At 50.1% G+C, this 25851-nt stretch overlaps 1 protein-coding gene across 2 annotated transcripts in view; it reads right to left on the bottom strand.

The window, feature by feature from the left end:
- SGMS1 (sphingomyelin synthase 1) overlaps nt 1-25851 on the bottom strand; it is a 231329-nt gene that overhangs the window by 164050 nt on the left and 41428 nt on the right. Inside the window, exons 1-2 of one of the 2 annotated variants that reach the window (XM_029931708.1) lie at nt 23613-24133; nt 18506-18595 (exon numbers count right to left, since the gene is read on the bottom strand). The gene's annotated coding sequence lies outside the window, so the exon portion shown is untranslated. Of the gene's footprint in view, nt 1-18505; nt 18596-23612; nt 24134-25851 lie in introns of those variants that run through there. The other variant, XM_029931707.1, reaches the window with a different exon arrangement.

Here is a 25851-nt window from a genome sequence, read left to right as displayed (position 1 = left end):
GCACTTAATCAAACATGTTTGATTTTTCCCTCTTTTCTGGTTAATTAAGGAAATTAATTTGCAGAGGTAATTCCATGATTCACACAGGTTGAGAAAAATTAGCAGGCATTTCGTGAGTGACAACAGCCTGTAAATAAACATGAATATGTGAATGCCCACAACCAGGCAGCACATACACTCCACTGCACAGGCCCCGGAGACACGGGGAGGTGCGAATCAGCAAGCTGTTCGTCAGACCTCACCGGGGGCTCCTGGGCGGCTCAGGCGGTTAAGTGTCTGACTTCAGCTCAGGTCATGATCTCACAGTTTGTGAGTTTGAGCCCCACATCGTTGGGCTGTGTGCTGACAGCTGGGAGCCTGGAGCTGCTTCAGATTCTGTGTCTCCCTCTCTCTCTGCCCCTCCCCTGCTCATGCTCTCTCACTCTCTCCCTCTCTCTCTCTCAAAAATAAGTAAACATTAAAAAATTTTTCTAAAATCTATGAGAGACTCTGTCCTATGTTTGGTGCTGTAGGAGTTTCCAAAAAAGGCTGAAATAGGAAGCCTACTTTCAAAGAGGTTAGAGGATGTGGGGAGATGTTCAAATCTACAGTATCATTAGAAGCTGAAGCAAAAGAATCTTAGAACTACTTTTTTAGATAATTAGACATAATTGTGTAAACAATTACAATTTTAAGCATGAGTATTTAACAAAATTAAAATTGCACATTTTCCTTCATCATCCATTTTTGCTGTGTGTATGTATGTGTGCACATTTGTGCATCTGCCCTGGGAAGGGACGGATTGGGCTTTGGGGTTTTCTTAAATTTGTTTCCTTGGGCAGAGGGCTCGCTTTGTGGACAGAGACTGTGTGTCTTTATTTCGCAGAACTAAATATGAGAGTCAGAAATGCCTGACGTGGGCCCTGCCTCCTCCTTGTCCTTTGCAAACCCCTGCCGACCCGGAAACCTCCCACCGCACAAGACCCCACCGTGGCTATCACTGAGCAGAGTCTAGGGAATCACCTCCCACCTGTAAAATGGGCTCTGACCTTCCAACTCCAGCTTCCCACACACAAAGAGGATTCACAAACGAGGACCAGAAAAGACAGCCTGGCCAGCACAAGAAGCTGGGGAGGAAGGCTGAGGCCCAGGCTCATCCCCTAATCCCCAAGGGGGTGAGAAGACGGCCCCCACTGAGGACCTGCTGCCAGCACACCCATCCACGGCGGTGAAGCAGTCAGACTGCGTACACCGACGCACCTCCGGCCCTCTCTACCTGGAAGGTTTAATCCTTTGGGCCTGAGCGGAACAACTCCGTCCACATCTCACATTTCATGTGTGTCTAATGAGCGATTTCTAAATTCACAAGAATTTTAGGATTCTGCTCCTGAATACTGGGCAGAGACAACATTTTGTCACCTGAGAACGTCAGGGCAGGAGAAAAGAAAGAAGAAATACCTGTCTTTCAACCTCCAGATCCTTAACTTTAAATGTATTCTGGCAGACGCCCTCAAGACCTCGCCACTTTTTCTAAGGAAGTGACAAGGTGCAACTTTATAAATATGCATCAGCTTTCAGCCTTAACAACAGCTCCCAGAAGCAGATTGACCTGGCACAGGTGTGAAAATGAACTTATCATCCAAGTAAGACTCTCACCACAAATCAGGTTCTCCCACAAGAATGCAAACAGAACTACAAACAGTTAAGTCCCACCTGAAATAAAACAAACAAAAATACCAGTACGAAGCCATGACCCATACAAACAATGCCTGCCAGAAAACTCTTCAAGCCTTCAGAGAATCCTGGGAGAGAAACCCCCCCCCCATCCCCGCCCCAGCTGGACAGGAATCGCCACCTTTCTGGGAATGACAGTCTCGTGTTCCTCCCAGAGCTGTGAACCGCCTTGTGGTGCCTGCGGAGAGCGCGGCCCTCCGTGAAAAAGTTTTAGATGCTCATCTGCCTTCATCACTGAAAGGGAAATGATTAGCAACCGCCTGGGCAGGGAGGGGAAATGAACTTACGGGCTTGTGTGAAAACAACAAAACGCTGTTTTTCCAGAACAGTTGATTAAGAACATGCTGTCCTAAGTGCAGTCAAGTGAAATGTTCCTTCCTGGTTCCCAGCCCCCAGAGGAGGAGAGAACAAAGCTCCTGGCTTGGCCGCCAATGAACAAAGCCTGGGGGTCACCTCCACGTGCACACACTGTTCCAGGGTCACTATCCCTCTGACAGCCCAAACTGACTGAGGCCGCTGAGACACTGAGGCCGGAGGGCTGTCCGGATATACTGACCATGTTGCTGTATGTATTTATCACAGCAGGTTATTAAGGTCGTACGGGTTTTACAAAGAGAAAGAAGGCAGGCCAAGAAAGCTGAGTTAGTTACACCAAGAGTATGCTGTTTTGTAACTATACATCCTCTCGTGGTCCTAGGAACCCAGAAGCACGTTCTATCTGCTCCGATTAAGGAAGATTCCAAATGAGATGGCCCGTCTGAACAGTGACCACATTTCCTGTCTAGAAATTGGGATACAACCAGACAAGCCTAAACACATATGTGGAATCCCCCTGGCAGAATTTTGCAACCAAGGCCGGGCTCACAAAATCCTGCTGTGTCACCACCCTGCCCACCGAGCAAGATTCCCAGGCCCCTCCTCTGGAGATCTGACCCAGCAAGCCTGGGTGGCGCCTGAGAATCTCGACTTAACAAGTGCCCCAAGGAGATTCTTATGCTCAGGCAAGTCTGGGGAACACCGGATTGGACCCATGATGCCTGGTAACACCTCACTCACTTTACAGCAGTTTTACCTTTAAATCCCACTTGGCACAGTATCAAGTACAGCAGCTTATAAATGGTAACAATAATGAATATCTGTCTTCTCCTAACCCCTCAAATAACAGTAGAATTTTGGTAATGCCCGTTTTAAAGGAAGAGGTTACATGACTTGTGCAAGGTTACACAACCAGTGGGTGACGGGTGGGGGTGGTGCTCAGGCTCCAACGGCTACACTGGAAACCACTCCATACACTGCCGGCTCTTCCACAGCACAGATCCTGCGCCCTGCTCACAGGCAGGGCAGTTGATTACTCCCCAAGAATCAAAAATATTTAGAAAAACATTTCTGAGGGGCACCTGGGTGGCTCAGTCAGTTAAGCATCCGACTCTGGCTCAGGTCATGATCTCACAGTTCGTGGGTTCAAGCCCCGTGTCAGGCTCTGTGCTGACAGCTAGCTCAGAGCCTGGAGCCTGTTTTCGGGTTCTGTGTCTCCCTCTCTCTCTGACCCTCCCCTGCTCATGCTGTCTCTCTCTAACAAAAATAAATTTAAAAACTTTTAAAAAATTTAAAAAAAAATGTCTGAACTATCAGTCCTTTCAAAGTACAGAGACCCAGAGATCCAGCAACATCTCCAGAGGGGTTTCATCCCGTGCTGCTCCCACATTTCTCTTCCGGGGAGCCCAATCCCAGCCTCCATACCTCTCCCAGAAAGTATAGAAGAGGCCAAAGGGCCACAGACCCTCCGAGAAAAACTCATAAGTAGCTTCGAAAAACTGCAATGTGCTGTCATTAGTCCCCAAATCTGAACGATATTATCAGATGGAGAGCTAGATGTTTCCAACTCACTAGTAAAGAACAAAATAATATGTGATATTCAAACATTGTCATGGTTGCGTTTCTCAATCACATCCAACACTGAATTTTTTTAAAAAATGCACACAGACACACACGTGTTTGTGTGTGTGTGTGTATCAAACGTTTCTATTAGTCCTGCCTAAAAAAAAAATCTTGACATGTCAAGTGAAGGGGACCGTATCGCCAGCACCCACCTCTTTCGAGCCTCAGGTTAATTACAAGTTGATCACGTCTGGAAAGAATACAAAAACCAGAACCCGAATCAAAGTCACGATCCGTTCATCGAGTCCTCATGGAGGGCCGTCATACACCAGGCAGAGCTGCAGGTGCCATGGACCAGCCAGAACGGAGCAGATAAAGCCCTGCCCTCCAAAACCTCCTCCTAGAGGATAAACCCTGAGCAAACCAGGAACAAGCGGCGGGTGCCACACGAACGGCGCTGTGAGTGGGGCAGCAGCAGCAGGACCTACGTGACTGCAGTGGCCCCACATGTCTCCCCAGGTACGGGGCCCTGTAGGCAGAGCCCTGAGGGAGATGGGGAGCAAAGCCACACAAGATCCAGGGGGAGCACACCCCCAAAGGGCAAGGAGAGTGTCCTGCATCCAAACCACACATTCCCCCAGTTCCCTCTCTGCCCAGATACTGCCACCCTTCTTCCGGCCGCTCCAGTCCATCAGGGGGTCCCGTGGACACACCTCCTTCATATCCAAGTCCGGGCCCCCTGGAGTAGCACACGGCCTTGTCATCACACGCCTGGATGACCGCAGAAGCTGTACGCCCGTCACCTCACGTCCTTCCTGCTCCAGACCCCACGTCTATTCACTAGAAAGCCACAGTCATCTTTATAAAAGGCACGTGGAACCGTGTCCCAGCCTTCTCTACATAGCTCCAGGCTTCCCAGTGCTCTCTGGAGGGAAATGTGGACCACCCCCCTCCGTGTCCAGGCCCTGCAGGCACCGACCAGCCTTGCTCACCTCTCTGACCATCCGCACCCCATGGTCCCAGAGGCTAGCTAGCCATCTCCCAGCTTCTCCACCAAACCTAGCTCCTTTCTGTCCCAAGGCCTTTGCAGGTGTCCCGTCCCCATCCCCCCAGCATACCCTCGCTGTCATCCCACAGACCTCCAGCTGACAGTCATTGCTAGATGCTGGCCCGACCCAGCAGACCATGGGCACGCCCTCCTGTAGCCTGCACTTTCCAAGGCTAGAGCACCGCCTATGCGATTCAGCAGCTGTCCTGCCCCTGGAAGCTGCCAACCACCTCCAACCATCTCCACGGCGGCCAGGACCACATCGGCTGAACTCGTGTTTGCGTCTGGTGCCCTGAAAACTACATGGGAAGGTGCCCCACAAACGGGGGCGTTACTCTCACAAGTAACGGAACCTCACTTTGCAAACACACCATGGGCTGAGTCCATGTGGTCTGAGGTGGAGAAGGGGAGACGCCCACTGGGGCTCACATTGAGTAATGGCTGTGACCATGAGCCGAAAGCAGTTGTTAGACTCCAAATCCTTGCAAAGTGGATGAATCAGCATCTGGTGTCACCGTATCAAGCACGTCACTGGGCTGCTCGAACCCACGCCCTGGCTGGCAGGTCCAGACAGAGGCAGCGACTGGCCCCAGGTAACAGAGCTGCTGGAGAGGGCACCGCCCCTCGAAGGTCCCCTGGGGACTTCCCCTGAGTCCAGGCTCCGTGTCAAGCTGTCCTAAGGAACCTGTGACATTACGAAGACGTTAAGGCAGCTTCTAGAGAGGAGCCAAGGCCAAACGGAAGGACCTGCGGCTGTCCTTTCTCACAGCTGTGCCAGGTCCACGATGGCTTCTGTATGAGAGGGAGGGGCCATGGGAGTCACCTGTCACCTGTTCCCGACTCAGTTTAATGTGGAATCCAAACACCTGCCACTCCTCCCACATCAGCGAACGGCCATAAGCCGTTTACACAAACGTGTAAAGAGTTCAGCAAGCCAGGAGAAGTAAAAGGCCAGCCGTTCTGCGGACCACACTTGAGGACTGGGATGTAGGGGACAGAAGTGGTCCCCAGTGTCCCTGACACTGACGATGGCCCCAGCACCGGTACGCGGGATGTGGTGCTGGGACTGCCTCAAATCCCCCCTCTCCTCCTCACCAAACCGGGGTTCACATCGCCTCACCCCAGCACATGGGAGACAGGGAGGTGCCTGTGAGCCCAGGAATGGCACAAACCAAACCCTAAGTTAATGCCTGCTTCCTTTCTTGATGCTCTTGAAGTGCTTCTTTTCTTCACTACAAACATTCCTCTTCCCTCTTACCTCCCAGGTTCTTCTTTCAGAATTAACAACCCACACAGAGGGGCTCTAGGGTGGCTCAGTTGGTGAAGCATCCAACTTCGGCTCAGGTCATGATCTCACAGTTCATGGGTTTGAGCCCCGCGTCAGGCTCTGTACTGACAGCTCAGTGCCTAGACCCTGCTTCACATTGTGTCTCCCCTTCTCTCTGTCCCTCCCTGACCTCAGGTTCTCTCTCTGTCTCTCTCTCAAAAATAAACATTAAAAAACTTTTTAAATAAAAAAAAACAACCCACATAGACTCTTACTCAGCGATTCAGTATACCTACCCTATGAACACGTGTGGAAAAACTTGTGAAGACAGATGTCCAATAAGGGTCACTCTAGCACTGTTTGTGACCTTCAAAAAAAAGCAGCCCGTGCTAACTAGAACACCGCGGAATATGTCGGTGGGTGCTGACAGAAGTAAAGAACTTAAAGGTGTAAAACTTGACATGCTGTAGTCAAACAGATAAAAAAATAAATTATATATACTAGCTTTGGTGTCCAAATATTTTACCAGTGGGGAGGGGGGAGAAAGATTAAGGGTGGCAGGATATGGTGGGCAAAACAACAGCCCCCAAGTCCACATCCTGATGCCCAGAACCTGTAAATGTATTAGTTTAGGTGGCTCTGCAGAAGGGGTCGATCGAGGATAGTAAGACAGGGTGAGGACCCAGGATTACCCAGTGGGGGCCCATCTAATCGCACGGGTCCTTAAAATCAGAGACGCTTTCTTGGCTTTGATGACAGAGGAACGGTCATGGACCAGATGGAGGAAGAGGCCACAAACCAAAGAACAGTGGCAGAAGGTGGTGGAGGCCCAAAGCCGCTGACGTGGAGACTTCACCCACTGAGACAAACCCATGTCGGGCTTCCCATCCACAGACACCTACGAGAATAAATTCGGGCTCCACAGCACCAATGCTGGGGTGCTTGTGTACAACACCAATAGAAATGGATATGGAGGGGAAAGAGGGGGTAAATGACATGATTTATCTTTTACTGCATGTGTAATGCTTTTATTTTAACTCTTATGTGGTGGGGAGGGACAGAAGAAGTTCTCTGCCAAGTGTCTATGTTGTGATCCCCTGATCACAAAAGCATTCATATTTCTCCATAACATTGGAAGAATTTAAAAAAAAAAAAAAGGCTTCCACATAGCACTCAGCTCCTTCTGCCTGAAGGACCCCAGCTTTCTCTTTTCTACAGCAGACCAAATTCTACTCATGTCTGGAAGCCCACCTCACATCCCCTTTCCAATCCAGGCCTCCTGGCGGGGGGCAGATTCAGGGGGCCACGCGGGGCCTGGCGGACCCCTCTGGACGGAGCTCCCGGAGAACACGGCCTGAGTCGACAGGCAGGACGTGTGGTTGATGCCTGGTTAGTGCTGGCAGAGGCCGACAGAAACGATCACTGGATTGCACTGATTCCAAGCCAATCTAGGAGGCACTTGTTTTGAGTGAGCGAGGACTCGTGTGGGAACAGTCTGGTGTAATCCCACACACGGTACCCCCAGATCTGCTCCAGCACACGTGGTCTGTCAGTCCCACAAATCACAGCCAGGAGTTCGGAGTTTCAGTCTCCGTTCAAAATCAACTTTTGACTTTGATATACGGAAGTTGTTGATCAAGAGACCTTGCTTCGGAGCTCCAGGGTTTCAATTTTCCAGTCTGAATCTTCCAGTTCCTGCTGTAAACATTTTGTGAGTTACATGTAAACCAGGCCACTGGCTGTCACCGGTGAGATCAGCCCATCCCCCACCCCCCGCCTCCCAGCACATCAAACACAATGGGACATTTTATAATCCACTGGGGAAGAGATCACAGCACAGTGGTTAGCAGCTGAGAGTTAGGGTTGTTTTGGGGTGTTTTTTTTTTAAATTTTTGAGAGACAAAGAGAGACACTGCAAGCAGGGCAGAGTCTGAGAGAGAGGGAGACACAGAATCTGAAGCAGGCTCCAGGCTCTGAGCTGTCAGCACAGAGCCCAACACGGGGCTCAACTCACAAACTACGAGATCATGACCTGAGCCCACGTCAGACATTTAACCGACTGAGCCACCCAGGTGCCCCGAGTTAGAACTTCCTGAAACCCCAAGTCTGATCTGTTACTGAGACTTTTAATGGCAAGGGAGCCAGGAAAAGAGACAAAGTGACACTTGATTAAATGCTCACATAGTAATGGCCGCCACTGACCGCCTCTGCTGGAGCTCCAGCACAAGTCCTGTCTGGACCTCCCCATCGAACAAATCCTAGAGCACCCCCTGCATGGGAACGGTCATCTTGGCTGCTCTGTGAGAGGCCAGAGTCCTGAAGAGGCTGCACTGCCCCGTGCGCATGAGATGCCCGTGTAACTGAGGACAAGCCGCATCCAATCCCAGGCAAGCAGTGGACACACACAGGTGTGAAACCAAACCACATGTTAATTAGTTACGCTTGTTGCTGGTGGTGTTTTCATCTAAAGTTCGATTTATTAAGGTATAATTTATGCAGTAACCCATCTGCTTTCATGACAGGTCTCTGAATTTTGACCATGCCATACAGGCGTGTAATCACCTCTCCTGTCAAGGTACAGAACATTTCATTCATTCCAGAAAGTTCCATGTGCCCTTTGGAAAGTCAATCTTCCCTGGCCCCCATCAACCATGGTCTGTCTTCTGACCTTCTTCAGGCATCCCCAGAACATCACAGGCCCTTCAGACTCATACAGAATGCACCTTTTAGAGCCTGGCTTCTTTCACAAAACACAATGCATGTGATATTTATTCAAATAATGGTGTTTGTCCCCTGTTTTCATTGCAGAGTATTCCACCGACAGATTTGTTCATGCATCCATTCACTCGTCAAAGGAAGATTCCGTTCTTCCCAGTTCAGGGCAGTTACGAGTGATGCCGTCAGAGGCACCAGCCTCTGTGTGACTGGAGGTCTCCACTTCTCCTGGGAACCTACCTGGGAGAGGATGTGCTGGCTTCCATGGTAAGCGGATGCTGGGCTTGGCAAGGGGTCCAGGTGCTCCGCCATAATCACTAGGACTCGTTACTACCTGGTTTGGATTTGTCTGGCTTTTAGCCATTGTGATAGGCACAAGGCAGTACGTCACTGTGTCTTTCTTTTAACTCTGCACTTTGAAATAATTTTAGACTCCAAAAGATGCGGCAAAGAGGAGGGTTCCATGGGTCCCTCGTCAAGCCCCCGCCCCCAATCTTACATAACCGCATCACGCTATCCACAGCAGGAACTGGATGCTGGCACGGGACTATTCACTCAACCACAGACCTTCTCCAAGTCTCACTCATGCTCGCTTCTTAGTGGTTATGGGCCATTTCTTTTTGTATATGGTCCTCTAATACGTTATCACAGGGACAGGTTTCTATAATCACTACCACAATGAGACTATAAATCTGTTCCTTCAAGACATGTACTTTGAAAAGACTTTTGAGGGGCGCCTGGGTGGCCCAGTCGGTTGAGCTTCTGACTTTGGCTCAGGTCATGATCTCACAGTTCATGAGTACCAACTGCATTGGGCTTGGTGCTGTCAGCCTGTCAACACAGAGCCTGCTTCAGATCCTCTGTCCCCTTCTCTCTGCCCCTCCTCTGCTTGTGCTCTCCCATAAATTAAATAAATATGTACATGACATAAGAAAAGAGAAGGAAAAAAACACCTTTTTGGGTTTACAACCGTCGTCTGCTAGAAGGGCTCTGGCAGATGATGAGGACCCCTTCTACCCTTTCTCGTGACCAAATTAAAAGTCAACTATCTATTCTCAGGCTGCTGTGTGCTGTTGAGGGAGAAGTTCGCTTTCCAGGATGCATGTCTGTCCTGTCCCTTCAGCACGGTGCACCGCACCCACGGTGAATGGCGCAGACACAAAGGTGAGCAGGACAGCAGTGAGCCACTGCAAGCTGGGACCAGCACCGGTCATGAAGGAAAAGTCGAGGACACTGAAGATTCCAGCACCATCTGGAGTGAGACTGGCCCAGCGTCGTAACCAGGCTCGTCCTCAGACGCAGCATTTGATGGGCCGGGCATCTCAGTACCACCCCTGAGCACCCAGTAAGCCAGCAGCACACAGCTATAGGGCCCAGCACTGCTCATTTCCTGAGGTCAGAGCACAGACCAGAAGGCAGAACCTGTGACTGCACAGGTGACGCCACCAGAGAGGCACCCACGGCCTCCAAAACTCCTCTCCAACCACCTGCCGCAGAGTCCGACTCCACCAATCCAACCACCTGCCACAGAGTCAACTCCACCACTGGAGACGCTGTAGTCTGAGGTGTGCGCTGCTGTGGACGAGGCACCATAAAGTCCTACGAGAAGGGGGACGTCGTGACCCACCAGTCACTGGCCGGCCGCCAGCAGAGCACAGTCCTCTTGATGGAGGGGCCCACGCTGACACAGCCCAGGAGCCCTCTGCACAGGCAGCGAGGACCGTGGTGTGAAGGCTGGCCACCATCCGGACCCGCCGCAAAGCCCGGCCCCGAGGACAGCCCCCCACTGAACAGCTGGTGAGAAACTCAGACCCCACTCTTGGCCTTGAACTAGCCAGGCGTCTGTCACATAGACCCTATTTACATTTCCTGATTAATGTAGGAACTCCCAGACCAAAACACTAGTTGTGTTGCAATTGTAATTGTATTGCAATTACTCTAAAGTATCAGAAAAGTATTCCAGCCCTTGTTTCCAAAACCACAAACTGTTGCAATAAATCACCACATGGCTTTTGACCACAGCTTTCTCTTACCCGGCACCGTGCTGACCCTTGCCACCGGCCAGCAGACCAGGGTGACAGTGGCCATGGCCGTTAACTCCCTGAAATGAAGAGGGGAGGACACGGTTCCCCACTCCTGGAAGCCAGTGAATCCCCTTCTGGAAGACGGCTGGCGTGGAGTGAAGAGCCCCCGGGGAATAGCGGTCTGAAACATGTTCCAACACTAACAGGGTTGCTCTTCCACTGGTTTCACTTAACAATTTTCCTGTCGTGCGCACGTATGGGTAATGAACACTACCATCACGACGCTGATCGCTAAAAACACCAAGCTGCCTGATGCAAGGTGCCAGCAAGTTCCAATCAGCTGAAGTGCTTTCAACCCGCTCTGTTTTCCCAAGGGCTCCCCCGAGAAGAACCCCGTGTGCTGTGAACACAGTCTGCGCGAGCTAGAGCAGAAACCACCAAGGGCCAGACGGTCCTCAGTGGCTTCTGGAAAACACAGGAAAGCAAGGAAAAGTGCCCTTTTAGGCTCCAGTGCAGAAAGGTCACCAGACACGGACGTGACCCTCTGGTCCCCAAAGTACCCACCCTGGGGCGGCTTCCAAAGAGGTGTCCCTGCTCCGGGCTGTAAGCTGACCTCTCCACCACCCCTGGCCCGAAACCCCCCTTCCCGGCCAGTCCATTTAGGGGACAGACCCACAGGTGTGGCAGACACAGAAGCGGCTCCCACCGCAGAGGCCAGAATTACAGATCAGGACTGTACGCTGCTCTGTTCAAGCATCTCCAAGCTCTCCCTCACCCACAAGGAATTATGAGAACTGACTGAAAGAGGAGGATAGCGCTAAGAATGCATTTAACACAGTCCTCAATGCATAAGATGGATAGTAAGCCATATTATGCTCAAAATTAAGGCACTTAAGTCCAAACTGTTCTACTGTATTTATATACACTTTTTTTGAAGAGAGCAAGCGACCACATGAGTGGGGGAAGGGCAGACAGAATCCCAGGCACACTCCACACTCAGCACGGGGTCTGCCATGGGGCTCGATCCCACAACCCTGATGTCATGACCTGAGCTGAAATGAAGAGTCAGATGCTCAACCGACAGAGCTACCCAGGCGCCCCTCTACACATCTTTTATAAATATAAGCATCCTAGCACAAAGACTCTTAACTGCTCTCTCGCATCAGAAGCCGGACTTAGGTTATTCTTCATCCGTGGGGCACTGCCAGGGATCAGCAGGAAGTGCTGACAAAATGACCCAGAGGGAATGTCACGCCCGCTGTATTTTCAAACCCACAGAAAACAACTGATGAATCAAAGCTAGTCTGAATCTTATCTCAATTCCACCATCCCTCCTACCCAAGGAAAGGAAGCTTATTGTTAAGTTCCAAAGACCCAAACAAGACATCAGAAAGGCGCTTGTGAACACCACACAAAAGATTCTTACATAATTTCTCCACAGAGTCTAAAAATGTGATTCATGGCAATTCCTACGTGCCACTGTGTTCATCACAGGTATTTCTAAACGATGCCGCCAAAGCAAAACTCCCGTTTTTCATGGCAAGGAGAAGGGAAACCAAAGTTCTGGGGATTATCTACCAACCACACGCATCAGACTCTGATATAAGAATCTGAAATTGTTATGTGCCCCTTAATATCCACTCCTTCCTTCTTCATGACAGAACCCCCACTTTGTTAACTGGCTTCCAGCATTAGAACCCCAGTCACCTGTAGCTGGCTGTGGCCACAGGGCTACGCTCCAGCCCAGAAGCCCCCAGCGTCAGTCTGGGGACCCTTGGGAGACCAGCACATTTGAGGTAATCAGTGAGGCCCAAACTATTTCAGTAGTGACATTAAAATATGTTTGCCTCCTTCATGCTCATTCTCTCCTTAGTAAATGGGGGAGTTTTTAGAGGCTATGTGACAACCGATGTCACAAGTGACTGAATGCCAAAGCCAATGTGAGGATCAAGTTGTTATTAAGGTGGAATTAATGAGGTTTATAAAATATAAAGCAACGCGGGTCTTACTACTGATAGTTAGAAACTCTTATTTGCCCCCAGGAAAGTAATCTATGCTAACCTGCAAGGGTTCATTCGTCTTAAATAAATTCATTTTTTAAATTTTAAGTTAAAGTTAACTTAATTTAAGGGCAGTTTAAAATATTTGAAACCCAAATTTAAATTGATTTAATGGGGGCTTAAAATAACACAAATTACTTGATCGTTCTGGAGGCTACAAGTCTAGAACGGAGTCGTGCAGGGCCCAAGGGAAGGTGCTGGCAGGGCTGAGCCCCTCCTGAAGCTCGAGGGGAGATCCTGCACCTGCTCATCTCCGGGCCCCCCTTCCAGCAGGGACAGCCCTTTCGTCTTTACTGTCATCCCGTAATTCCTTCTCTGGCTCTCACATTCCTGCCGCCTTCTTGTAAGGACCCCTGGGACTGCACAGAGCCCACTGGACAATCCGTGGGACTTTCCCTATCTCAAGATCTGAACCTTAATTGTATCGACAAGTCTTCTTCATCATATCCTGTGATACAATCATAGGTTCTCAGTATTAGGATGGGGACACCTTTGGGAGCCATTTTTCTGCCAACTGTAAATGCTAGATATAAACCCACATAAGCAGAGCTCTGTGAGATCCTCGATAGTGTTGAAGATAAGAAAGAATTTAAGAGCAAAACTTTTGGGAACTACCTCTCTAGCACATGAACAGACTATCTACTAGGTGGGAAAATAAAACCTAGAAGAGCTACGTGATTAACCAAAGTCGTACAAACCAGGAAGAGAACTTTGCCATGAACTTTGGTTGTCTGGCTCCCAATGGAGCCAGTGCGGTTCCCGCTGGGCCGTACTACCAACCCCTCAACACCCTGACTGAGAAAAGGGCAAATGAAAATTATTCTGTGGGCACTTGCGTAGGCATCAACGAGGGTCTGACAACAAGCACTCAGGTATAAATTTGCAGAGCAGGAGAGAGGACAAGTTAGAGAAGCAGGTGCTTAAAATAATCCTGTTTCTCTAAACCTTATTTAGAAACAGACAAGTTCATTACCTCATGGAGGAAGGGAGAAAAAATGTTACAAATGGCCAAGTGTCCCAGGGCTGAGCTGGAGAGACGAGAGGCCCCAGGTTCATGGTCTAGAGAAGCTCAATCAGAACCAAGGTCAAGAGACCAGGGACACATGCAGCAAAGCCCATGGGATCTGGTGACCATGTCACTCGTCTTGACAATGGCTATCAAGCCCCAGTTTTTAACAGCCTAACTGTAAAGGACATGAGAAACACCGCCTTTTGGGCTGTCTCTCTGCATCATTTTGATAGGACCAGAGTCAGAACTCCACAGGAAGAAACTGCATTCAAGTGAACTATGGAACAATCAGGCTAATGAGGGGCGCCTGGGTGGCTCAGTTCCTTGAGTGTCCAACTTCAGCTCAGGACATGATCTCATGGTCTGTGGGTTAGAGCCCCACATCAGGCTCTGTGCTTACAGCTCAGAGCCTGGAGCCTGCTTCAGACTCTGTGTCTGTGACTCTCTCTGTCCCTTCCCTGCTCACACTCTGTCTCTCCCTCTTTCTCAAAAATAATAAACATTAAAATTTTTTTTTAAAAATCACTAAATGATCCAAATCGCAACCTGCAAAGAAACACATATTTATATAAAAAGAAGAGAAGGGGGAGGCTCGAAGGGCCAGTTACCACTTTACAAAATGACTGACCAGACACAGGGACGACAGAGCTGGGGGCGGGGGGAGGGTTAGGGAGGCACCTGCAGTTAGACCTCTGTCCCGACGCTCAGGCTGTGTGCACTCCTAGATGTTGGCTCCCCAGCCCCCGGTGCTTCCCCAGGAAGCAAGCTTCTCCAGTTCTTTCCATCTCCTTCCCAGCTCCCCAGAGAAGGTTCTGGAGTGGAGTGCTCGGCTAACCAAACCATTTGGAAAGTGGAACCCATTAGCAGTTCCGGAACTGACAGCCAAACCTTAATCCACAACATGGGAAGACAGACGAAGTAATCACTGCCCAAGGGCAGAAAGGTACAGAATTATCAGACACGTCTATTTCCCAAGTAGAAGTACGAAGCTAGCGACAGGCAATCCTTCAGAGAACCTCTAGCCACAGAGCTACGTGCTTTCCGGGAGTGCTTCTGTGCCTGCCTTTGTGATGGCTCCACTGGTGGCACAAGAGTCCTGCCTGGAGCCAGCAGAGCGTAGAGACTCCGCAGACGAGACCCACCACACGTTCATCACAAAGCCACAAGCTACACACTCCCATCAGGCCTGGGCAGCCTCTGAAACAGTACGGTTGCCACCAGGTGATGAATCTGCTGCAGAACCGAGAAAAAAAGAGTCAATCGGCAGCCTCAGTTACCAGCTCTGAAATAAAACATGTTTTCCTGGGCCAATGCCCAAGGCAACTTAACATTTCATAGATCCAAAATGTCATGCTGTTTTCTAGGCATGTGAAGGGGACATACGACGTAATGACAGGGAGTTTGTGGTTGAGGACGCCTCTACTTCACAACCGTAAACACCTGTGTTCCGCATGCCACCTTCTCCACGGGCAGAGATCCACTGAATCTTTATACCCAGGATTCCGGATGAACAGAAAAATGAAGCTGAATAAAGGAGCACAAAAAGTACTTACGAGTTATTCCAAAAGTAGTGATTTGACTTTCCAAGGAAGTAAATATTAGTAGGTTAATTAGAATTAGTCGATTAGTAGATTAACTAGGAAAAAAAATTCAGGCAAAAGTTTAAGGCCATAGCATGTGATGTGATTATAGGTAAAGTTTGTGAGCTTTCAAGATGATCGTTACTGCATTATTTTTCCAGCTGTGGGTGAAATAAAGTCATATGCCAGGTAAAGATCTAAGTGTCTAAAAAAAATTGATAAAGGGCACATAAAGAACACCGGTTTTAAAATATCACTTGGGTACCACTAATTCAGAAACTGTGGTGGACTAGGTATTCCTAGGGCCCTGCTGCTATGCTATACTTAGGTTCTGGAAGAATTATTTTTCTAATGTTTATTTTTGAGACAGGGAGAGAGAGAGAGAGAACACGCAAGCAGGGAAGGGGCAGAGAGAGAGGGGAACAGAGGATCTGAAGCAGGCTCTGAGCTGATAGCAGAGAACCTGACGTGAGGCCCAAACACACAAACTGTGAGATCATAACCTGAGCCAAAGTCTGATGCTTAACTGACTGAGCCGTCCAAGTGCCCCTGCATACATTCTTTGTAAGAATACTTTTTAATACACAGGTCAGCCCCAAGTAGAGAAACAAACACCAGGAAGACAGGGCAAGAACGGCACCCTAGAACATGAGCCAAGAAGAGAGCAGGCGCAACCCTGAGGCCTCACGAATACCAGCAATGGGCTGGGCGTCTGGACCCTCAGCTTGCGGCAGGATGGGAAAACCCAACCCGAAACCAGGGTTCCCAAAGGAAACAAAAGTGGTCCTGGCTCTGTGGTGCCCTCCTGGCTCCCAGGACAAACAAACTCAAGTTTCAGGAAGTAAGACCTCAGGATCCTGACACACAAATATCAAACAGGTATTATTAGCACACAAAACTCACCGTGGACACTAGCAAACAAGCCACAGAGTTACACCATCAAAGGTTTCGGTTACGGGCATTACCAAATGCAGAATAGCAAACAACTCTGCTTGGTGTTGCTTAAAGATATGAAAAATGGAGTCACACAAAAAAAAAATGAGCCGGCGAAAAAGAGACCATCACAATATACTCAGGCAGATCTGAAGCAGAAATGAAGCTTTTAAAGATGAAGAAATACTATCACTGAAATTAAAAACTCAAAGAATGGGTTAAATAAAAGATTCAACAGAGCTGAAGAGAAAATACTGAAATGGAAGCCAAATCGTAAGAAATTAACTTGACTCAAACAGCAAAGGACAAGGAAGAAAACACCAATTACAAGCTCTAACATCTACTTGTCAAAACCAGGAGGAGCAAGTAGAGAGAGCAGGACATTAGCAGCTGGGAAGTTTTCAGAGCTAACGAACGACATGAATCCAGCTACAGGACCCACAACAAATCCCAACAGGATACAAGTCAGAAAGCCGCACACAAACATGCTGTGGGGAAACGGCAGGGCCCCAGTGACACATAAATGATCTCAAAACAGGCCCAGTCATTCATCAAAGAACAGGTTCCTAACAGCAACAATGAAAGCCTTGGGATAATGGGCAGCACGTTCACAGAGCTTTGAGACCATGACTGTCAGCTAAGAACAGGGAAAGCGAAGCCAACACACTGTCACATGAACCGATGCCCCCAAGTGATGCTAAGGGAAGACAATTCTGGAGAAGGAGTATCTCCCCAGAGGGAAGGAACAGGATGGAAGAAGGGAGGAGAAGCAAGAGATGAGAGACACAGGAAGGTAAATCCCATTCCACACAGCAGCCAGGGGCCGATGTGTACAGTGACACGCAGGGCTGTGACACGGAGAGGAACGCCCGAGAACAGAAGACACTCTTCTCTAGTGTCCTATGAGTTGTGCACTGTTCTGAAAGGGGACATGACACCTTTACTCCCGATCGGCTCCAAAACTGTGACGCATGCTGATACACTTTCAGGGAATCGCAGAAGGTCAGAAACAGGAGGCATCCCAAACCAACAGAGAAAAAAAACACTGAATGAGAATGCAAATCAGCAAAACCGTCAGTAAAAAAAAAAAAAAAAAAAAAAAAAAAAAAAAAAAAAAAAAAAAAAAAAAGAGCAACACAAAAAAACCAAACACATATTAGACTATATTTCAAAAAACAAAACAACAAAAACCAGAAACAGAAACAAAAGTCCATTAGCCATACAATAAAAAACTAAAAATTTTGTCTACATCAACATCACAAACTCTGTCCTCCAAAGGATACTAAAGAGAAAGATGCCCAACCTAACTACTAACCAGGAAAATGCAAATTAAGGCCAGAATGATATACTGTCTTACACCCCCTAGACTGGCAACAAAATACCAAATTGTGGAAAGTAAAAATAAAGATAAAATGGGATGGATTTTTACACAAAAATTTTTATTTGGCCATGATAAAGGATTTACTACCATCATGAATGCAACAACCGATTCCTAACACAGCCGGTGAGTGAATGCGTCTTGCAGAGCGCTCTGTGCCACATGCCGTTGTCCCCCAGCCTCAAGACAGCGACACTCCGCTGTGAGGACACAGCAAGCACATGCTGGAGTGGAAACCAACCGCCAACGTGCAGCACACGGCTCCATGCGGTGACAGGCACTCTTCGGAAGGACTTCCTCAACAAAAGAAATGGTCGGACTGTCACTCCGCTTGGCCAGGCTCCGGACAGTCCAGCCCCAAGGCAGAGTGCATGCTGGGGAGCACAGTCCCTGGGTAAAGAGCCTCAAACAAAACCAGTTCCAGGATAAAGGAAAAGGCCTGGCCCCAAATCACTACCTACCTCCCCCAGCCCCCCACCACTGCCCTTGGAACCTTCCCTGATGATTTCCTCTACAATTAAATTAAACAATTCATAGTTTTGGTTAAAGGTGGAAAATGGCTTAGGCTCAAGTAGGGATGTTGCTTCATCTAGGCAGTCCTTCTTCCTCTTCAACGTCCTTGCTCATTACAAGACTCTGTGTCTCCCTTTTCTGTCATTTCCAGCGCCCTGGCCTCTGCTGCCTTCCTGGTCCGGGGAGGGGGCTGGCCTCGCCCATCCTTTTTCCTTCCTTCCCCAAGGCAGACTGGCATCCCCTGGCTGATTTTGAGCTGGGGACTGCGAAGGCCCGGAGGACCCCTCCAGCACCTGAGCAGACAACCTCAGGACAAAGCGGGAACAACTGTGGGGAACTTCAGATCCGTGACATGTTTGAAAGCGGATGGAAGGCCGAGTGACTTACGCGCTGTCCTTGGTATGCCCTCGGCTAGGCTCCGGCTTCACAGCCCTGGGATCCAGAAGGTCCACAGCTCTCCAGTCCCTGCAGCTCTGCCTGCGACAATAAGGGCAGGAAGTGAGAAAGGAGGCGACGGGAAGGAGCCCAAGGGTCCGCTGGGGAAAGAAACTCTCTACACCATCGATCTCGACATTTAAAAGGAAAAACAGCCACCAAATAAAAGGAAAATCTCCACCAATCTCCAGTGTAAGCCATTTTTCATCTTTAACCAAAACCATTCATGGTAACTGAATGTTTTGAGAAGAAACACTATTTACAAAGACCTTTCTCATACATTTTCACATTTGAGCCTGAAGATTTTGAGAATAGGCAAATATCATTCTATTTTATTTTCAGTTTATTTATTTATGTTGAGAAAAGAAATACAAGCAGGGGCAGAGAGACAGGGGAGACAGAAACCCAAGCAGGCTCCAAACTATCTGCTTGAAGCACAATGCAGGGCTCGATCCCACAAACCAGGAGATCCTGACCTGAGCCTAAACCAAGAGTCAGATGCTTAACCAACTGGGCTCCCCAGGCACCCCAACAAGTATTAGATTAAATGCAGCAGCTGAGGTTTGCATGACCATTCCTGAACCAGCTCTATGACTCCTCATTCCAACCCTCTTCTGGGACAGCAAATAATAGGAAGGTTTCAACCCAAAAGGTAGTATTCTTTCTCCTTGCACTACATACACTTTCCTGGGCCAATAGACACGGAAATGGCTTTGCCTGTTGAGTGACAGAGTCACTGCTATGGGATTAAATGTTTATTGACCATAGACAACTCGAAAGGCAGAAAGTCCACACCAACACAGTTAAGAAATGCGGGTGTCTCGCTCACATGTTCTAAGTCATGTCTGTAACTGTGGGGCTTCTTTCCATTTGTAAACCTGTGGGGGAACCAGGGCACCTGGGTGGCTCAGCTGCTTAAGCATCTGGACCTTGGCTCAGGTCATGATCTTGCGGTTCCCCAGTTTGAGCCCTGTGTCGGTTGACCCCTGCTTCTCTCTCTCTCTGCCCCTCCCCTGCTCATGCTCGGTCTCAAAATAAACTAATTTTAAAAAAGACTTCCATGATGAATGAAAAACGTTGAAAACCACAAATTGCACCCTCTACGTATTTAAAATACTAGTTTTTAACACCTACAATATCAAGTACCCATCGACCTATCTCCAAAGACCTCACAAGTGGGGTCCGAAAGGGGATGGGGGAGGAAGGGTCAACGGGGACTTTATCTGTGGTCTTTCCATCTTTGGGGAAAAAAGACTCATGGGTCATTTGCATCACTGAAAAGAAGGTCAAATAAAGCACCTGCACATTAACGGTGGCCTGCAAAGGGACACAGACTCGCTGTCCGTTACTAAAAACGTAAAGGGAACCAATGCAGAATTTTCTTCTGGAACCAGCACTTACACTAATGTGCTCAGCGCTGATGACGAGCACGTAAAGGGGACACTTCCCCCCAAGCAGTCATCTCACCACCATGTGTCAGAGGCTTCAACTGTGTCTGCCACCGGGCCCACCTCCAGTCCAAATCTACCTCAAGGAAGTAATGAGACGTCGGGCTAAAATGTGACATGTGGACGTTCATCACTGTCTTCGCTATTACAAAACGCCAAAGTGCCTACTGGATCAACAGCAGGGAAATGGTTTGAGAAACAGGACACATCCACGTGCAGGAGGAGCAGGCAGCCATGACAAATTCCACCCCTGCAGAAGTTGTGGAGATGGACTACAGAAGGAGGAAAGCAGACACAAAAGTATCCTCACAAAAGGCATACAACACACACACGCACACACCCAAGGCATCTGCAAAACAGACTACCCATGCTGACAAAATAGCAGTGGGGTGTTCAGGCCTTTCCCGCCCGCGCCCGTGTCCCCAGCGACGGAATGGTCTCCAGCCCACAGGTGTGCAGACACTGCTCAGTGAGCCGGGCTCACCACGACACACAGCATCACCTTAAAAAGTACCCCGTCCTTTTTCGCCTGTGCCCTGGCTATTCCTCAGTCCAGAAGGAGCACCACCTCGGGAAATGCCGCCGTGGGGAGAGGCTCTGTCCCGACTGCCTGCTGGTAAGGCCACGAGGCAGGAATGTCGCTCCTGCACCCTCCATCCCTGCACCAGTGTGTGTGTGGGTGTGCCTGAAGGGAATCTCGTGAGTGTGCCCAACGCTGTGACGCCAGAGCCTGCAGCGGACCCTGGACCCACTCTCAGCCCCCATATCCATGTCTTCAAAACCAGACGCTCCTCACTAAGGTCCTGCCGGCTGTGTGGTTAACAGGAGGTTCTGCACTTGAGCCTGGACGCACATCAGTGGAGACTTGCCAGGGGATGAAGAGGTGACCCGATGCTCAGATCCTCGCCTAGAATTCCCCTGCGGGTGACGTGCTCCGCTCTGCTTCACTGCGATCTTTGGTGGGGGAAGGACATGTTTTCATTAAAACTTTATTTGGGGTGCCTGGATGGCCCAATCAGTTAAGGGTCCAACTTCGGCCAGGGTCGTGATCTTCTGGTACATGAGTTCGAATCCTGTATAGGATCCTCTGTCTCCCTCTCTCTTTGCTCCACCATCCCTCCCACTCTCTCTCTCAAAAATAAACAATTAACAAAAAAAGGAATTAAAACTTCATTTTTCAAGAATATTATTTTGTTGCTTTTGTAGATGAGTCTTATTTTATGGAAACAGGACAGTTTCTTTGCTCCTGCTGAATTCAGAACGAGGTTTAACTTCTTTGTCCCTGGGTAAAACCCTATTCTGGGGCACTTCTTTCCACCAGAGCCAAAGGAGGGTTTGGCGCAGCGGCCAGGCCTCGAAGTGCTGCGGAGCAGGAGAAAGGAAGCCTGAAGCTGGGTGATGGGCCGAGAGGAGGCTGGCCCTGGGGGGTCTGGTTTTGTCTGAGGCGCATCTTGGACGCCCCTGGTCCCGTCAACGACACACACGCACCCTGAGTTGTCCACATGGGCTCCTCTGTGGGCTTCCCACCTCGTCACGGACACATATCAGCAATTAAAGTCTTTAGCAGAAGCCTAGACAACTTTTACTGAAAATATCTCTTCTCTTCATTATCGTTTTTTTATATCCCTAATCCCCCAAGAGTGGGGCCCTACCATGGAGCCCAAGAAGGCACCAGTCTGAACAGCCCAGGCCTGGGAAGAATGACTTATGTGTCTTGGCCCCAACAGAGTTGACAGCAGCCACAGAAGACAGTGGAGACCCGCAGACGTCAGCTCCAGGCCCAAACGCTCCTGCGTGGAGCTGGGCTCAAGACAAGGCAGCGTCTCCAGGCCCCCGGGGCCCCCCAAGCCCTCCCTCCAACACAGGGAGCAGAGCCCAGGACGAAGGCCAGAAGCCCTGACCCCGCAGCTGGAGCATGTCAGCAGCCGCCCTGTTCTTCCCCCGAGGAAATAGGATGGAAATCCTGAGAAGCCCACCATTCTGTTAATAAAATTCTGGGGGAGGAGGGTCCCCTATAGTAATACGTGCTCAAGGAAGAGAAACAGAAGGAAGGGGAAAGGCACTGACATTAGTATGGATTTCTTGCCAACCTCTGTCATGGGAGATCTTTTGTAAACAATACCAGAATCCTGGACTAGGAGCGTCTTCCTGGGGTGCATATCACCAACCTGGATGGACATCCCTCATGTCTCTGTCAACTCAGGCTTCACTTCAGTGTTCCCAGAGCCGTGAGCATGCCCCACGTGGGTGGTTAAGATTCCAGATGTCTAAAAAGTGCCTTGGCCACAGACAGGGTGGCTCAGAAGCTGCAAGGAAGGTCCTGCAAACAAGGGGCTGCCGGTAGGCACATGACGAGTCTTCATCGTCACCTGAACAGACAGCACCCTCATGTGGGAAGAGAATTCCGGAGCTCACTAAATTCAGTAAGCTCAGGGTTTGGGTCAGTAAGGGAGGGTTTCTAGAGCCTCACCACAGGAACTGTGAGATGGGAGGGGCCCAGAGGCGGTGGGTGCACAGACCTGGTTGCTCCTTCTCCCTGAGAACGCAGTGGAGCCTTCTCTTAAGAAATGTCCCGCAGGTTTATTCTAAGAAATCCTGCAGCAAAGTACTTGCTTAAAACAAGACCTAAATTCCTAATGGGCTGATTCACTGATACAGCTCTGTGGCCTGACCTTTGCTGACCAGAAGCCCACCATGGAGGCCGGAAACGTGACTCAGGTATCTGTGAGTCCACGCTGGACCCTGACACTTTCTAACCTCTCATTCAGCCTCTTTCTGGGCAAGGGAGGCAAGGCGAGGCTCAGTGGGTGCTCCCCAGCCAAGGAGGGACACAGGTGTATAATGTTTCAGTACAGAATTTCCAGGGGGAGTGTCTAAGCAGGCAACTGAAGTTAGAATTTTAGTATTAATGCATTAGATCTGACTATTTTGATGTTAAGGGACTCGAGCCCTCCCCCACCCACATTCATTCCTGGCGATCTAAGCTCTCATTTCCTTGTGCCTAAGATCAGCTAATTCAGAATAAGATGGGAAGGACTAATAAATAGCATCTTAGAAGTGAAATACCAGAAATATCTACATTTAAAAATGACTAAGCATAGAGGACCCTGGGCAGCTCAGTCAGTTACAAGTCTGACTTCAGCACAGGTCATGATCTAGAGGTTCGTGATTCAAGTCCCACATCAGGCTCTGTGCTGACAGCTCGGAGCCTAGAGCCTGCTTCGGATTCTGTGTCCCCCTCCCTCTCTGCTGCTGCACCATGGGTGCGCTCTTTCTCTCTCTCAAAAACAAATAAAACCTCAATAAAAAATTTTTTTGAAGAAAATCAACACTATCTCATAGTATCTATTTAAAAAAATGATTAAGTATTGAAATATATGGATGAAGGCTTGTACGTGTTTTTATTTCCTGTATCAAACTGATTGTTTTAATTGCAAAAGTAATTATACATGTTCATGTGACACTTTCTCAACAGTATGACCCTGAGAAAGAATTCCAGGCACTGGGAGTTCCACCACTTGCAAACGGCCTACAACCCACAATCCACAGGCATGCGCTGGTTAACGCCTTTCTGGGATTTCGCCTCCAAGTTGACATGGTTTCTTTCTTACAATGTGACATACGTTCCCGTCTGTTCTGTACAGGCTGTTCTTCATACACCTTGTCCCACCAGGTCAATCCTCTTCTTCAACATCGCTGCCGTGGTGATGCCACATTCTGTCATAGAGATGATTGTGACCTGTTTGCCCACCCTCCTGCGGGGGCCATCTTGGTCACTTCCAGTGCTCAGTTTCAAACAAGGTTCCTTCACAAAGCATCCTCAGAGCGACACCTCTGGACGCAGCTCTACTCATTTCCTTAGAAGATACTCTAGAGAAGAGGCTTCCCTGAGTCCCAGGATGGGCACGTCACTGGGGCCTGGCCGCACGAGACCCCGTGAGGGAGGCAGGGCGCCATTTCCGTTTGCCTCTCGACCTCCTGTGGCACAAGTTTCCGGCCCGTTTCTCCCGCCCTGGTGCTTCAGCCGGGCAGCCAGAAAGGGCGAGGACGGTCTCTGGGCTCTCAGAGCACAGCTGCCTCCCGAGACAACGGCTATGTTTCCTGTCCCGGCGCGGGATTCGCCTCACACGGTGCCTGTGAAGCCATAGGGACTCATCACGTATTATGCGCAAGGAAGGGATGGACAAGATGTGCTTCCAGAGTTCTCGTGGGGGACAGTCCTTCAGCGCGTGGGGCTGTCCCCAAGCCTCGGGCCGCTGAGCACACCACAGGCTCAGAACACTGACTGCTCACATCCCCGCCCCCAGGGCCATCTCAAGAACTACGGACGTCCTCCCAGGTAGATTCTAAGGACTGGGGCGGTGGGGACACCATCCCGTACTGGGAACCCTTTGTTGTCCTTGGCAAGATGCAGTGAACACGCGGGAGGTGACAGAAAACCACACGAGCCTGAAGAAGGGACTGCAAGGCACACTGTGAGTACTTAACGATCTGACCTATAGCCCGACTGGGTGGCAGGAGGTCCGGCGACGTGGCCAGGGACCAGTGTAGGACCACGGTGGGCCACGAAACGGTGTCTGGTCGACACGCCAGGTGTCCCCCGCTAGAAGCTGAATGCAGGTGCCCCAAGTTCCACTCACATGGCAACACTACTTTCTCTGCTCTGTTCCTGCTCCTGCCCTCCCTCTGGGGACACACACTCTCCCCGGATCCGGAGCATCCAGGGAGGGCAGGAGCACAGGGCGAGTCTGCTGAAGGTGAAGGTGAAGGGCACGGCCAGCCTGCCTTACCAGAAGCACCGCCATCCCCACGGGACCCACAAGACCAGCACCTGGCCTGGCCCCCCGCCGCCATGGCAACTGTGACTACAGGACCATTTTCCCAGATGGGTGGGAACAAACCCCTGTTGGTCTTCTCTGTTCCCTTGAATAGGTCACTGGCTCCCTTCAACCGAGGCCACAATCCATCTCTCTGCCTCCTACTGGGCAGGGACAGGCATTCTGATGTCCTCTTCATGCTCCACTGAGACAGCAAAGGTCAGCCAATGAGCCACCAAACAACAATGCCTCCCCGCCTCCGTGCCCAGATCCGATGGAGTGTCTGCCACATGGCGGAGGGCGAGGACTGGGACACGCCAGGCATGGGAAGTGCTACCACCACCGGAATGGCTCGGGGCAGGGAGGCGGCCTCCACGCGGGGCTTTACATGACAGAAGGGCATTGGGGGGAGAGGGAGAGTTCCGGAAGGACAAGAAGTCAGCAGTCCTAAAAAAGGAGAGAGGAAAGTGGAAGTGAATGCCTTTCTGAAGAGCTGACACCAAGCCAGCATGGCAGGAGCACAGAGGCGGCAGGAGCAAGGAGGGTGAGGCGGGAGCACAGAGAGGGAGACAGGAGCAAGTAGGGGGATGCAGAAGCACAGAAAAGGAGGTAAGAGCAGGAAGGGGTAGGCAGGAGCACAGGGAGGGAGGCAAGAGCAGGAAGGGGGAGGTAGGATCAGGGAGATGGAGATGAGAGAGGGTGGCAGGAGAGGGAGGCTGGAGAGGGAGGAGGGAGAGGGATGAGGGAGAGAGAAGTGAGAGCAGAGAGAGGGAGGCGGGAGGGGGAACAGGGAGAGGGAGGAAGAAGAGGGAGGAGGGTGAGGGACATGTGAGAGGGAGGTGGGAGAGTGAGCAGGGAAGGTGGGAGAGGGAGCAGGGAAGGTGGGAGAGGGTGGAAGAAGAAGGAGGTGGGAGCCGAGAGGGAGGTGGGAGGGGGAGCAGGGAGCAGAGAGAGAGAGGTGGGAGCAGGGAGAGGGAGGCAGGAGGGGGAGCAGGGAGAGGCAGGCAGGAGGGGGAGCAGGGAGCAGAGAGAG

This window comes from Suricata suricatta, chromosome 2 (assembly GCF_006229205.1).
Source record: "Suricata suricatta isolate VVHF042 chromosome 2, meerkat_22Aug2017_6uvM2_HiC, whole genome shotgun sequence".
NCBI classification, from domain to species: Eukaryota; Metazoa; Chordata; class Mammalia; order Carnivora; family Herpestidae; genus Suricata; species Suricata suricatta.
This window is presented reverse-complemented; position numbering and strand designations above follow the sequence as displayed.